Below are 9,676 nucleotides of genomic sequence, written 5' to 3'. Positions count from 1 at the left end.
TCCAGGCTGGTCTGGAACTCCTGACCTCATGTGACCTGCCTGCCTTGGCCTCCTAAAGTGCTGGGATTATAGGCGTGAGCCACCATGCCCGGCGTTGACTTTTAAATAAAACCATTCTGACTGGTGTGAGATGGTATGCCATTGTGGTTTTGATTTGCATTTCTCTAATGATCAGTGATATTGAGCTTTTTTTCATATGCTGGTTGGCCGCATGTGTGTCTTCTTTTGAAGTGTCTGTTTATGTCCTTTGCCCACTTTCTAATGAGATTTTTTTTTCTTGTAAATTTGTTTAAGTTCCTTATCAGTGTTGGACATTAGATCTTTGTCACGTGCATTGTTGCAAAAATTTTCTCCCATTCTGTAGGTTGTCTGTTCACTCTGTTGATAGTTTCTTTTTCTGTGCAGAAGCTTCAAGAAGAAAGGAATCCGATTGGTTCTGTGTCTGTCTCTTTTGGTATTTTCAGACTTATGTAGTCATCCATATAGAAAGATGATTAGGAAAATAGGACAAGAATAGCAGAAATCTACATAAAAATGTAGGAAATTAAAATTAGTTACCAGCATACAAAAAACTACTATATGTTATAATTACATACTGTAACTCACCCCTCCTTGCCAAATATTCTCTCTCTTTTGACTTCAAAATCATGGCTTATATGTACTTTCTCTGTTTCCCAGATGCAAATATAATTAATTGACTTTATTTATCTAGGAAATGTTACTGATATCTTAATTGTAGTCATTGGCTTGAGTGACGGGTTTTGGTAATTCAACTACTATTACTTGAAAGTAGTAGATTTCATAGGATACTGTTATAAAATCTTTTTAACCTCTTTTCTGATTTCAGGAGTAATTAGTAATTGTGGTTTACTGGAAAATTCAATGAATAGGGTGTTAAAGGAAGCAATTAATTAATAATATATCTAATCTATTGGGAGACTGAGGCGGTTGGATCACCTGAGTTCAGGAGTTCGAGACCAGCCTGGCCAACATGGCAAAACTCCGTCTCTACTAAAAATACAAAAATTCGCCAGGCATGGTGGTGCATTCCTGTATTCCCAGGTACTCGGAAGGCTGAGGCAGGAGAATCACCTGAACTCCAGAGGTGGAGGTTGCAGTGAGTCAGGATCACAGCACTACACTCCAGCCTGGGTGACAGAGTGAGACTCCATCTCAAAAAAAAAAAAAAAAATTAAATTAAAAAAAAGCGGGCCGGGCGCATTGGTTCAGGGCTGGGCACGGTGGCTCAAGCCTGTAATCCCAGCACTTTGGGAGGCTGAGGCAGGCGGATCACGAGGTCAGGAGATCAAGACCATCCTGGCTAATGTGGTGAAACCCTGTCTCTACTAAAAATACAAAAATTAGCTGGATGTGGTGGCAGGTGCCTGTAATCCCAGCTCTTCCAGAGGCTGAGGCAGGAGAATCACTTGAACCTGGGAGGCAGAGGTTTCAGTGAGTCCAGATCATGCCACTGCACTCCAGCCTGGGCGACAGAGCGAGATTCTATCTCAAAAAAAAAAAAAAAGCAACAGAAGCAAATGAGAGTGCCTGGAAGTGGTCATTGTGGGGCATTCCCGTTTGTGTGACCCAGGTCATGTCCCTCCCTAAGCCCTGGTCTCTCTTGCCTCCTGCAGGGCTGGTGAATTACCAGATCTCCGTCAAGTGCAGTAACCAGTTCAAGTTGGAAGTGTGTCTTTTGAATGCAGAAAACAAGGTCGTGGACAACCAGGCTGGGACCCAGGGCCAGCTGAAGGTGCTGGGTGCCAACCTCTGGTGGCTGTACCTGATGCACGAACACCCCGCCTCCCTGTACTCGTGGGAGGTAATGGTGGTTTGGGACTTGCTTAAGGGAGGTCTTTTGCCCCCATCTGGTAGCCCTGGCTTCAGCAGGATCCCAGGACAGGTGAACGGGCAGGTGTGGTCCTCTGAGCTTTCTGATGTTTCCCACCCTCGGTGGGAGGCCCAGATTTTTTATTTATTTATTTACTTTTATTTATTTATTTATTTATTTATTTATTTATTTATTTATTTATTTTTTGTGATGGTCTCACTCTGTCACCCAGGCTGGAATGCAATGGCCTGATCACAGCTCGCTGCAGCTTTGAGCTGCAATCCTCCTACCTTGGCCTCCTGAGTAGCTGGGACTACAGGCACATGCCACCATGCCTGGCTAATTAAAAAAAATTTTTTTGTAGGCCAGGCATGGTGGCTCACGCCTGTAATCCCAGCACTTCGGGAGGCTGATGCGGGCGGATCACTTTAGGCCAGGAGTTGGAGACCAGCCTGGCCAACATGGTGAAACCCCGTCTCTACTAAAATACGAAAATTTGCAGGGCATGATGGTGCACGTCTGTAATCCCAGCTACTCGGGAGGCTGAGGCAGGGTAATTGCTTGAACCCAGGAGGCAGGGGCTGTGGTGAATTGAGATCATGCCACTGCACTCTATCCTGGGTGACAGAGTAAGACTTTCTCAAAAAAAAATCCTTTTTATAGAGTTGGGGTCTTACTCTGTTGCCCAGGCTGGTCTTGAACTCCTGAACTCAAGTGATCCTCCTGCCTTAGCCTCCCAAAGTGTAGGGATTCCAGGCATGAGCCATCTCGTCTGGTCAAGGAGAAGGCCCGATTTTGAAGGGCAGGTCCCAGGGTCAGCCAGTGAAGGGCAGAGCCTCTGATTGCTGCTTCTCTGCAGGCCCAGAGGTGACTGCTGGGGTGCATGCACGAGGGGTCTTCCTGTTGTAGGGCAGGCCAGATGGGGCTCAGGCTGTCGGGGCGCTGACACCTGGCACTTTGGCTGTCGTAGGTGTGGCTGACTGCACAGAAGTCACTGGGGCCTTTGACTTCTACACACTCCCTGTGGGGCTCCGCACTGTGGCCGTCACCGAGAGCCAGTTCCTCATCAGCGGGAAACCTTTCTATTTCCACGGCGTCAACAAGCATGAGGATGCGGACGTGCGTTGGGGCTCCTGGGTCCTGGTGGGGGCTGCTTCTGGTCACCTTCCACTTTAGCCTTCCCTGTGTCCTGCAGTTGAGGGCAGCTGAAGGCAATGAGGCAAATGGCTCCAAACCACCCCATGGTGGAGCCGGTGCTTGGGCTGGAGAGGGGGCCTCATGGGGTGGTTCTCCAGGGTCCTGGCTCTCAGAGGAAGTGCCGCTTCGACAGGGACAGGGGTCACTCGGCTCTGCTGTCCCCTAGATCCAAGGGAAGGGCTTCGACTGTCTGATGCTGGTGAAGGACTTCAACCTGCTTTGCTGGCTTGGCGCTAACACCTTCTGCACCAGCCACTATCCCTACACGGAGGAGATGCTGCATATATGTTACCGGTATGGGATTGTGGTCATCGATGAGTGTCCTGCTGTGGGCCTGATGCTGCCATGAGTCCCTGCTTTGCACCCGCTCTGCCTGGCCAGCCCTCGGGCCACACCGTGACCCTCTGTCCCTTCCCTCCTGGCCCGCTGGCAACTCTTCAACAACGTGTCTATGCATCACCATATGTGGGTGGTGGAGGAACTGGTGCTCAGAGACAAGAACCACCCCGCCATGGTGATGTGGTCCGTGGCCAACGAGCCTGCGTCCTTCCTGGAATCTGCCGGCTACTCCTTCAAGTGAGTGCCTGCTGCCTGCCCTGGGCTGGATCAGGCAGGAGACCCTGGCAGATGGCAGACTGTGGTGGACGTGTGCTATCCGAGATCAGCATCCTGTCCCAGCCCAATGGGAGGGCCGTCCATACCCAGACGGTTCAGGGAACTAAATATCTACCCACCCAAATTGTAGTTTTCTTTTTCTATTTTTTTGAGATGGAGTTTCGCTCTGTCGCTCAGGCTGGAGTGCAGTGGCACGATCTCGGCTCACTACAACCTCAGCCTCCTGGGTTCGAGTGATTCTTCTGCCTCAGCCTCCTGAGTAGCTGGGATTACAGGCACAAATAAGCCACTGTGCTTGGCCTGTTTTTTTTTTGAAACAGGGTCTCACTCTGGTTGCCCAGGCTGGAGTACAGTGGCACGATCTCAGTTCACTGCAGCCTCGACTTCCCAGGCTCAGGTCATCTTTCTGCCTCAGCCTCCCAAGTAGCTGGGATTATAGATGTGTGCCACCATGCCCAGCTAACTTTTGCTTTTTTTTTTGACGAAGTCTTGCTCTGTTGCCCACACTGGAGTGCAGTGGTGCGATCTCGGCTCACTGCAACCTTCACTTCCCAGGTTCAAGCGATTCTCCTGCCTCAGCCTCCTAAGTAGGTGGGACTACAGGTGTGTCCCACCATGCCTGGCTAATTTTTGTATTTCTAGTAGAGACAGGGTTTCACCATGTTGGCCAGGATGGTCTCCATCTCTTGACTTGTGAGCCACCCACCTCGATCTCCCAAAGTTCTGGGATTACAGGCGTGAGCCACCGTGCCCGGCCAACTTTTGCATTTTTTGTAGAGACAGGGTTTCACCATGTTGGCCAGGCTGGTCTTAGACTCCTGACCTCAGGTGATCCGCCTGTCTCGGCTTCCCAGAGTGCTGAGATGATAGGCATGAGCCACTCTGCCCGGCTCATTTTTGTATTTTTTAGTAGAGACGGGGTTTTACCATGCTGGCCAGGCTGGCCTTGAACTCCTGGCCTCCGGTGATCTGCCTGCCTCATCCCTCAAAGTGCTGGGATTACAGTTGTGAGCCACCAGTCCTGCCCAACTTTTCTTCCTTACAATTGTGCAGTTCTAACTCGGCATTCAGAGGTGGAGTTTTCATTTGCGGTAGAGGCAGCAGAGGTTGTAGAAATGCTCCTTGAGGCAGATGCCACACCCCAATTTCATGGAGTGCTTTGGGCTGAGCCGAGTCTGCAGCAGGCAGAAGGCTCTGAGATGTTGTCCCAGCCTGGGCAAAGGACAATTCAGAGCTCGGGGGAATAGGGGTGTGCTCAGCACGACTGGGTGGACAGGCCCTTTGTTGTGAATAGTACAGGCTTCCAGGAACGGGTGCCTGAGGCTTCCAGACAGGCTTCTTTGGGAGGTGGCCAGAGGAGATGCCTGTTTCCGGGGCAGGAAATGGAGGGAGCGCCCAGGCTGGAGAGGTTCAGCCAGGCTGTCACAAGACTCTGAAGCTTCCCATCTGAGAGCCTGGCTGTTGGAGAGTGTGGGTTTGGAACTTGAGGCTAGGAGGTTCTGTTCTGTCCTGTGCCAGCCACAGCCTTCGGATGGGCAGAGCAATGATGGGGGGAAGATGTAAAAGAAAAGAACTGAGGAAAGAAGAAGAAAACCAGCTTCAACAACAGTCTAGGCCGGATGCGGTGGCTCACGCCTGTAATCCCAGCAGTTTGGGAGGCTGAGGTGGGTGGATCACCTGAGGTTAGGAGTTTGAGACCAGCCTGGTCAACAGGTAGTGAATCCGTCTCTACTAAAAATACAAAAATTAGCTGGGCATGGTGGTGGACATCTGTAATCCCAGCTACTAGATAGGCTGAGGCAGGAGAATCGCCTCAGGTGAACCGGGAGGCAGAGATTGCAGTGAGCTGAGATAATGCCACTGCATTCCAGCCTGGGCTACAGAATGAGACTCTGTATCTCAAAAAAACAACAACAAAAAACAAAACAAAACAGTCTGTTCTGTGGAGGCCTTGGGCAGATGCTGGGAGCTCTGAGCACGGACTGGTCCCTCTGTTGGGAGCCTCTTCCCTTCATCCCGCCTGGTTAACTTGACTCAGCGTAAAGGCCATTTCTTCTAAGAGCCTGTCCCTGACTCTCCAATCCGGGATGTGTCTGTTGTCTCATAGAGTGCCCAATTCCTGCCACCACTTGTCATTTCCATTCGCAACATTTCTTTCCTTGTTTGTTTTTCAGAGTCAGGGTCTCACTCTGTTGCCCAGGCTGGAGTGCAGTGGTGCAATCACAGCTCGTTGCCATCTCGACCTTCTGGGCTTAAGCGATCCTCCCCACTCAGCCTCCCAAATAGCTGGGACCACAGACGTGCACTGCCTTGCCAGGGTAAATTTTAATATTTTTTTTCCCCACGAGTCAGAGTCTTGCTCTGTTGCCCAGGCTGGAGAGCAGTGTTGCGATCTTGGCTCACTGCATCCTCTACCTCCTGGGTTCTAACAGTTCTCCTGTCTCACCCTCCCGAGTAGCTGGGATTACAGGCTCACACCACCATGCCCAGCTAGTTTTCTTCTTTATTTTTTGTTGAGATGGGGTTTCACCACGTTGGCCAGGCTGGTCTCGAACTCTTGACGTCGTGATCCACCTGCCTTGGCCTCACAAAGTGCTCACAGGCTTGAGCCACCATGCCCAGCCCTAATTTTTAAATTTGTTGTAGAAACAAGGTCTTGCTATGTTGCCCAGGCTGGTCTCAAGCGCCTGGTCTCAAGTAAGCCTCCCAAAGTGCTGGGGTTCTGGGTGTGAGCCACCTCGCCTGTCACTTGCACTATTTTTCTGTGCATGCATCTCCACTCCCACTGCCCAGGACCTGTGGACTTAGATTTGAGTCATTACTGAGCACCTAGCACCCAGCCCCAAGCCTACCTCCCACCTTGCACTACCTGTTTGCTTGATGCATTAATAAATATTCCACCTGAATCCACAGCCCATTCACTCCTGTGTTCAAGAGCTATTTCAGGAAGTGAACCTCATTTTTGGCAGTGTTCAGTCCAGTGACCTCAGCTGTGTGTACCTGGCAGGTTGGCTACGCCTCTGGGGGAATTGGATTCAGGGGTGGGGGAGAAAGAGTGATGTTAGAGAGCTCGGTCTAGGACTAGAGGAACGTGCCCTTATGTAAAATACATCTCAAGTTAGGGAAGAAAGCAGCGGCTCTGTGCTTTTTTTTTTTTTTTTTCCTTTTCTTTCTTTTTTTTTTTTTGTTTGTTTGTTTGTTTGTTTGTTTTGGGGCAGGGTCTTGCTCTGTGGCCCAGGCTGGAGTGCAGTAGCCTGATTTCGGCTCACTGCAACCTTCACCTCCTGGGTTCAAGCAATTCTTGTGCCTCAGCCTCCCGAGTAGCTGGAGTTACAGATGCGTGCCACTATGCCTGGCTAATTTTTGTATATTTAGTAGAAATGGGGTTTTGCCATGTTGGCCAGGCTGTTCTTGAACTCCTGACCTCAGTGATCTGCCTGCCTCAGGCTCCTGAAGTGCTGGGATTACAGATGTGAGCCATCGTGCCTGGCCCCCAGTTGTGTTCTGACCGGGGAAGATGGGACAGAGAAGATGGGAGGGTGTCTGAGCCTTTCCCAGACTGACGGAACCTGTGTCTTCTCTCTTTTGTGGACAGGATGGTGATTGCTCACACCAAAGCCTTGGACCCCTCCCAGCCTGTGACCTTTGTGACCAACTCCACCTACGCAGCAGACAAGGGGGTGAGCCTGGGGGTCCCCACCCCATTTCTCCCTGCCTTTGCCTGGGCTTGTCCTGAAGCCTGCTCATGGGAACAGCTGGAAAGAGCCATGTGCTGCCAGTCTGAGCTTTTTATTTTGTTTTACTTAGAAAGATAGAGACAGGGTCTTGCCATGTTGCCCAGGCTGGTCTCGAACTCCTGGGCTCAAGTGATCCTCCTGCCTCAGCCTTCCAAAGGGCTGGGGTTACAGGCGTGTGCCACCGCACTCAGCCGCAGCCAGTCTGTTTTCAAAGATGGTCTTTGGGTTAATGACAATTCTCTCTCTGCTTACTCTCCAGGCAGTGTGGCTTTCTGAATCCAAGGAGGCTGGGCATAGGGAGATGGGATTTGTTTTGCTCAGTTTGGACTCAGCATTTTTTGTACTCGATTTAATAGACTCATAAAATGTCAAAGGTTTAAGTGAGCTTAGAGTTCATCTGGCCCAAACCTGGCTGATCAGAATCTCCAGGGGAAGTTTTTTTTGAAATGCCAGATCTCTGCATTCTGAGATCCTGATTTAGTAACTCCAGGGTTGGAACCTGAGTTTTTTTTTTTTGTTTTTTGTTTTTTTTTTTTTGTGAAGGCAGTGTCTTACTCTGTTGCTCTGGCTGGAGTGCAGTGGTGTGATCACAGCTCACTGCAGCCTTGAATTCCTGGGCCTAAGCAACCCTCTTGCCTCGGCCTTCCAAGTAGCTGGGACTCCAGGTGTACACCACTGTGCCCGGCTAATTTTAAATGTTTTTGTAGAGATGGGATCTCACTATGTTGCCCAGGCTAGTCTCAAACTCTTGAGCTCAAGTGATCCTCCTGCCTTAGCCTCCTAAAGTGCTGGGATTACAGGCATGAGCCACCGTGCCTGGCTGATACTAGCATTCTTTTTTTTTTTTTTTTTTTTTTTTTAAAGATAGAGTCTTGCTGTGTTGCCCAGGCTGGAGTGCAGTGGCACAGTCTCAGCTCACTGCAACCTCCCCCTCCCAGGTTCAAGCAATTCTCCTGCCTCTCAGCCTCCCAAGTAGCTGGGATAACAGGCACATGCTACCATGCCTGCGCTTGGTCGTGGGAGGCAGAGGTTGCACTATTGTGCCACTCCATTCTAGCCTGGGCAACAGAGCGAGACTCTGTCTTCCAAACAAAGCGAAAAAAGATTATCTGCGAGAATGACTGCATTGGCTCCTTGGGTGGGAGCGCTTCTCCAGGGCAAGGTGAGGGAATGCCCAGTCCTGGGAGTGCTGCCTGGAGAGGAGTCAGTTCCGGTGGCGGGGGCCCTCGGTTTTGGCTGAGGACTACCTGTTGGCAGCTGCTCTGCCTCTCACAGCCCTTCCCAGCTGCACACGTCGTGAGCGTCAGTGTGCAATCACAGGCCTGCCTCCTTTGGGCCACTTTGTGACCATGTTTTTTGCTTGTGGGGCAGGGTAATTTCAGGATCTAAATTGGTGCAGTTGGATGTTCTCAGCCCCAAGAGGCAGCTCTTCCCGTTCTAGGCTTTTTGTTTTGTTTTGTAGAAATGGAGTCCTATGATGTTGCCCAGGCTGGTCTCAAACTCCTGGGCTCAAGTGATCTTATTTGTGCATTATAAGATTTTCTAAAATGCTCAAAAAAATGCAATGCTCATCACAAAATCAGAAATAAGTTCAGGGACAACATATAATCTTCAGATCAAACAGGACTTTCCTCAACTAAGAAAATTGGAGTGTAATACTAAACGCTAAATGATTTTGATGTTTTAAATATTATTTCTTAAAAACTAACATTTCTTTTTCCGATTAACGTAAAAAGAAGTTTAAACTATCAAAGCACAAGTACCCAGATGTCTATTTAATGCACATAAAGACTTTTTGTACATAAAAAGAACGCATGGGATGATTTATACTGGCTTTTAAACTTTATATATAATAATAATTGAGAAAAACTGTTTATTTGGCATCATGATGTCAGAGACAGTGAAAACAAACAAACAAAAAAAATCAGATCTCTGAACAATTTAACTTGTGGAAATTTCTTCTTCCTTAAATATAGTTATAACGAGTCTTTTCAGAGTCATTCAGTAATGATCATTCAATATGATCATTATTACATATTTTGATGTTGTGTTAGTTTTCGTCATGATCAAACAGACTGATGGTCAGTTAATACCCAGGATGATAGTAACGTTGAGAACCTTCTTATTTCACCGTGAACTCACCCAAAATGCAAATAAAATGGGTCACAGAGAAATACCTAACCTGAGAAATGTTTGCACTTTAAAGACATATGTAGCTTATGAAGGTGATGATTTTACTTGCACATTTTTTCTTAACAGGCACTGCTTTCACAGCTTTGAGCATCTTAAAGGACTT

General features: G+C 48.9%; 1 pseudogene; it reads left to right on the top strand.

The window, feature by feature from the left end:
• Positions 1–717: 717 nt before the first annotated feature.
• On the top strand, positions 718–7,616 carry LOC117980474 (beta-glucuronidase-like; annotated as a pseudogene).
• The last annotated feature ends 2,060 nt before the right edge of the window (positions 7,617–9,676 follow it).

This window comes from Pan paniscus, chromosome 4 (genome assembly GCF_029289425.2).
Source record: "Pan paniscus chromosome 4, NHGRI_mPanPan1-v2.0_pri, whole genome shotgun sequence".
NCBI classification, from domain to species: Eukaryota; Metazoa; Chordata; class Mammalia; order Primates; family Hominidae; genus Pan; species Pan paniscus.
The sequence above is the reverse complement of the archived record's forward strand: the minus strand, read 5'-3'. Positions and strand labels throughout refer to the sequence as shown.